This window comes from Cibotium barometz, chromosome 44 (genome assembly GCF_041138505.1).
Source record: "Cibotium barometz isolate CiBa-2024 chromosome 44, ASM4113850v1, whole genome shotgun sequence".
NCBI classification, from domain to species: domain Eukaryota; kingdom Viridiplantae; phylum Streptophyta; class Polypodiopsida; order Cyatheales; family Cibotiaceae; genus Cibotium; species Cibotium barometz.
In genome coordinates, this window is record NC_141089.1 from 37,819,356 (window position 1) to 37,825,754 (window position 6,399).

The following is a 6,399-nucleotide window of genomic DNA, read 5'->3' on the forward strand; positions in this document are numbered from 1 at the left end:
GGGTGCTGGCTACATAGTCCAGGGATACAAAACCTCTTTGCGCGGGGTGCCCTCCCAAAAGAAAATGTCACGAGTTGCCATGACTGTATCATTCTCATCTAACTTTGCCGCAGTCGTACCATTCTTCACCTCAATCTTGCCACAGTCATCGTACCAAATCGAAGTGTACATCCGTACCCTAGAACTGCCATGGACATTCCAACCTTTACCTCAACTGCCACAGCCGTACCAACCTCTACCTCCAATCCCATGCATGTACCAATTAAAGCGTACACCCATACCTTGAAGTTTCCATGCCCGTACCAACTCCTACCACAGCCGTGTCCTTCTGAAAGCTATAAATATGGGCCCACCACATTTCCTCACTTTTGGCTTTCAGCCTACCCAAACTCTTGCAAAAATAAAAAAATTTGAGCTTTCACTTCCTAACCCCTATCCTTCATCCCATGGTCGAGACTCCACCCTGAAAAATAAGTGCCCAAGAAGGGGACGGTTCGAGGAGTATGATTGCCATCCCACCACCACAGCTGTCCCATCTCACAGAGAGAACCTAATGAAGTAGGTCAACGGACACACAGTCCACTCCCTTATGAAGAACAATTATAAGATGGAGCACAAGCTCCTTTACTACATTGGGCCTTGCTACCTACTGCATCTTCCATTCGAGCCCCCCACATCCTACCTCGTGATGCAACTTTTTCCATACGTACTCAATCTACTACCATTAGATCCTTTGCCAGCTCCAAGGAAGGCCCTCAATAAGGGAGGGGAGTATGTTAACCACTCTAGTTAACATCATTTTTCAAGCGTGGTCACTCTTCTTGTAACTTATCCTTTTGTAATTGTGCGCAAAGCACTGATAAAAGAGATATGGGATGACCGAGCTCACGACTTGTGTAATGCTGGTCGTAGGAATGAACTAGATGTACATAGAGCTAGAAAGCCAATTTTAGGCCCCCAATTGTAATGGGTGGGCCATTGTAAAAAGTGAGCTCATGTATGTAAGTCATTTTATGGAATTATAGAAAGGGACAATCCCATTTCTTAATTGACTCTCTCTCTCTCTCTCTCTCTCTCTCTCTCTCTCTCTCTCTCTCTCTCTCTCTCTCATGCTTGCTTGCTTGATTGTTATGTATGCATGGAAGGGATGGTGTTAATCTAGCTTCTCTTCTCCTCTCCCTTGTCTTTCTATCAAAATCCCTCTTACATGCATATTGGCATTGAGTGAAGTTAGAGCTTTCCATAGCTCTCTTCTTCTTTGCTCTTCACCTAGCTTGTGAATCTCCACTTGGGTGACACAAGTGGTGGTGGAGTGAGCCCCTAGCAGCCTCATAGGGGAGTTAAGCCTCATTACGGTTGGCTAAGTTCTATTGTCCAAATCAACCCTTGCATGGTTTCTTTCTCTTCTTCTTTCCCTCTCATGCAAGGTAGTATGTTTAGGTTAACAATTAGCTCTCCATCATGTTGGTTAACAAATGCAAGAACAAAGCATGTGGAAGTGTACTATCACTTTGTTAGAGAAGGTGGTTGTAGGTGATTCTAGGTGAAGTTGACTTAGTCTATGTGAATGCATATTCACCAAGTCTTTGACAAGAGAGAAATTATGGATTAGAGCTTTGGAGATCCTTTGCAGAGAAAAAGAAGGAGATTTGGATGGTTTATGAGTCATGCAAGAGTTAAAATAGAGAAAACATGAGTGTGAAAAGTCACCTATTGTCATGGGTTGTAGGAGATTGAAATCAGCTCATATTCATGCAAGAAGGACATCATTTTTGGCCATCAGGCATTAGTTTGTCTCTTGTTTGTAATTACACTATTTGTGCACTCTAACTCATAATTGTTCTAAATCAGTTATTTGAGTGTTCAACATCTTCAATTTCTTGATTCTACATGTTTATAAGGTAATTAATTAATTCTATAGAGTTCTATCTCTAATTGATCAAGGCTTGTGAGAGTGTGTGTTTCCACTATTCCCATAAAGCTTAATCTTTTCATAGCCAACCTTGTGGTAGGTAGCAGTGTCAATAACAATGTCAAATGATTTGTTGATGATGTCAAAACCTATCGAGAGAGGTTCTGGTGACTTTTTCCTTTTTCTTGTGTACTCCCAGATGTTTTTATTCTATTGTTCATGCAAGGAGGTGCTTGTGTCCATCCCTTTTTGAGGATAGGTTCTTATGTCTACTTGTTGAGATGTACTTGCTAATAAGCAATCATATGGTTTGGCCAATGATTAACTCATGAGTGGAGTTTCTTCTTAATCCTTGAAATATTGTTGTTGAGCCACATGTTGATATTGGAGAAGGCTTTATAGGGAATTGGAGAAGTTAAAGATCAAGGGATAAACCTCTTAGCGATGGCACTTGTTGCAAGTTGTTATTGTTGGCAACTAAATTTGTCTTAATAACTTTTATTGATTTTGGCAATGATGTGATGAGGTTTCTAGTAATGGGAGGTTCTTGTGTATCTTTTTTTTTTGAAAAATGGGTCTTCATTAAAAAAAAAAAGAGAGCCTTTTAGTGCAAAAGCTAGTAGTTTTTTGCTAATCATCATAGAGATAGTTCAATGTAGGCTCATTTCTATCGTAAAATGGGTACAACAAAATGGTACTACTATTTGTATGTTGTGCAATTGCATTGTTGGTGAAGCATGGATTCACATTGGTGGTAACAATCTATTTACAACCCAAATTTTAATCTACATCCAACTCGTACTCAAGCACAAAATATTTATAGTTTAGGGGGTTAGTTAGCATATATATTATCTATTCAAAGTAACCCAAACATGGCATATTCATGTTCTTCATGAAAGTTATATACTCAAGATGAGTTTGTAGTGCAGGTTGGCCTAATAAATCTCATAATTTAAAGGTTCGATTGTGTTCAAACTATTGTGTACATAATTTAAAGGTTCAATTGTGTTCACACCATTGATATTTCATTGTTGTTTGAGAGGTGTCTCAAGAGGAGACATTGTGTCTACATTTTCATTTTCATATTTAGGGAATCAGTCCACTATGTAAAGTTCATCATCGTGACTCCCAATATTATCAAGAGTGCCTAATGTGTGCACTGACACTATAGGTCCACTAACCATCTATATTAAGACCTATTGTGTCATGACACACATTAGCCATTATTAAAAATATTTGTGAATCTCTTGGGGGTTTTCAATTGGCATTCAATGTTTTTCATGGTTTTTGAGATGTGTTTCTGAAGGTAGTACCTCTTCCTCTTAAAAGGGAAAGCGGTACTCCTCTTCTCTTTGGGTTTGGGTAGCCCTTATGGATTTCATATGACATGGTTCAATTTCAACAGTGATTCAACAATCAAAAATTTGACAATCCTAACCATGCTCTTATGAGCTTGCCGATCTCAACAAAAATCTCATTTTTAGGCCTTGGGTGGTGCATTAGGTTGTTCAGTTGTGTAGGTGGAGAGACGGAAGACTCTCTACACTTGTAGCAAGAGTAGCATGATCCACGTATAGCTCAATCCAATGGGATTTGCATCCCTTTCGGAGCTAGGGATTCAACCCGTACAGGTGCACGGAAGCTTATCCACGAATGGGAGAGAATGCTATGAACACCACTACCTTGACATAGACTTTATACACACAAGCTCAATCTTGCCATAACTCATTCACTCATCATCCCACTCATTCATGCATCCAATACAAGAAGAAAGCTAAGCTAATGCATACACAAGCTCAAAGCATACTTCATTCTCAAGCACTTACTTCCCTAACATGCACACAAACCTTGAAGCTTAATGGAACTTGAAATAAACATACATTCTCATTCATTACTCAAGCAATGCCTTGCCCATGGATAAGCTACAAGCTATGGAGAAGCTTAAGCTTGAATCCACTACCACACAAAGCCTAATAGAGAATCCACAAGCATCAACAAAGAAGCATGCATACTAGAGAATAGAAATGAGAAGAGAGAAAAACATCATCTCATTGCATTGAATTAGAAGAGCATTGCTCATACAATAGTGTAGATGGGGAGAGAGAAGAGCTTGCACCTCTATGAACAAGAGGGAGAGCTAGTCTCAAGAGAGCTCAAGCATGAGTTTAGCCCAATGTGTCCATAAGCTCTCAAATGAGCCACTTTTTATACTAAAACTCCTGAAACTCCCAAAACTTCCCATGTGGGATTATTCTCAAGCCCACTCCCACACTCGCCTACAACTTGGAACTCTTTACAAGAGCCCTAAATAAGAATGTCAAGTCTCTTGTTTTCCTGCTTCCATCTTTGTGTTGCATCCTTGCATTGATCGTCACGCAACAGTAGGACAAAATAAAATTTCAAGGAGAGCAAAAAACAGAGTTACAAAAAGAAAATCTAACACTAAAAAAATAAGAATGAGGAAAGTAGAAGTGTTGGAGCCATGAGTTAGAAAATAAGTTGAACTTGAAAGAGAACAATGAGGAAAGTAGAAGTGTTAGAGCCATGAGTTGGAAAAAATGTTGGACAAAAAGAGAGCCTACACTGGCACACCATCAGTCCACACACATAGCACTTGCATCACAAAGGACTTAGCACCTCACATATTCTTGCATGCATAGGCACTAACACACACTCACACACATACCACAAAAACTTGGTCAAGGGCGGAACACATACGTTCCTATAGCATGTGCTCAATGATGCATACACCCAGTTAGTTTCCCACATTTACCTACAAATATTTCTAACATCTCTCTTCACACACACATTCTCACAACACATTTTCTCTAGCCACGCACATACATATCATTTGTGAAAGCATGTACCCAAGGACATTGTAAGTATTCATATGCATGTTCCTAGCAATATTAAGCTATCATCATGGGACAACACACCTCTCACGTTGCAAATCATCCATAGGGATCTTGGTAGTGACCCCCACATGTGTGTGTGTGTGTATACATACATACATACATAAAAATATACACGTGCGTGTGTACATATACATACATATATATGTATGTATATATACATATTAATTCATATATACATATATTTGTGTGGGTGTGTGTGTGTGTGTGTGTGTGTGTGTGTGTATGCATATATTACCAAAAAAAAGTGTGTACGCATATACATATAAAATGGGACATTTTAAAATTTTACCTGTAATTATTGCTTGAAAGTTTTTATTGCCTCCCTAATTCTAATTCCAAGTCTTTTAATGTTAAAAAAATTAGCACATTTTACATACTATAATCAACATTGAAGACACATGTGGAAGAAGAGAGAGAGAGAGAGAGAGAAGAATGGGAAAGATATGTGTGTGTGTGTGTGTGTGTGTGTGTGTGTTTAAATGTATGTATGTATGTATGTGCATATAAAAATATACATATACATACATACACACACACACACATATGTGTGTGTGTGTGTGTGTGTGTGTGTGTGTTTAAATGTATGTATGTATGTGCATATAAAAATATACATATACATACATACACACACACACACATGTATGTATGTATATGTATATTAATATACATGTATGTATATGTATATTAATATATGTATGTATGTATATGTATATGTATATGTATGTATGTATGTATATATTTATATATGTATGTATGTATATGCATGTTTTTATATGTACATAATACATACATACATGCACACATACAAACATATATATATATTACAAAGACTTGATTATTTAGAATATCTACATAAATACATATGGATATCACATTTTTCTTATTACTTATAAGATAATTACTTATTTAGAATATCTACATAAATACATATGGATATCACATTTTTCTTATTACTTATAAGATAATTTATGTAAATATATATGTTGGTTCGATATAGAGTAGTGGAAAACGCTCTTGTTCAGCCAGCTCTTCCCTTTAAGAGCGATAGGGCAGTTCGAAGTCGATATAGAGTAGTGGAAAACGCTCTTGTTCAGCCAGCTCTTCCCTTTAAGAGCGATAGGGCAGTTCGAAGTCGATAGCCAAGAGAAATTGAGTAAATATATTGGGACTGAAGGTCACTAGGTTCCGACGACCGGTCATGTTTCCCTGCTCCCACCAGTCTTGGAAGAGATTCTATTAAAACCTAAACTTAAGGGTGTCAATATGTATAAAAGTATGAGAAATGAAAAGCAAAAACTTAAAATCAATGAAAATACTTTCAACATTAAATTTGTAGTTTGAAATAGTTTTAAAATTATGGCAGTGTTGTGTGAGCGTGAGCGTGAGCATGTGTGTGTGTGTGTGTGTGTGTGTGTGTGTGTGTGTGTGTGTGTGTGTGTGTGTGTGTGTGTGTGTGTGTTGGGGGGTGGGTTTTATAATAAAAAAAGTGTGCGGGTTGGTGGGTCGGTGGGTGGGTGTGTGTACGCTAAAGTTAAAGCAATATAGAAGGGAAAAAGAGGGATCAATACAAAC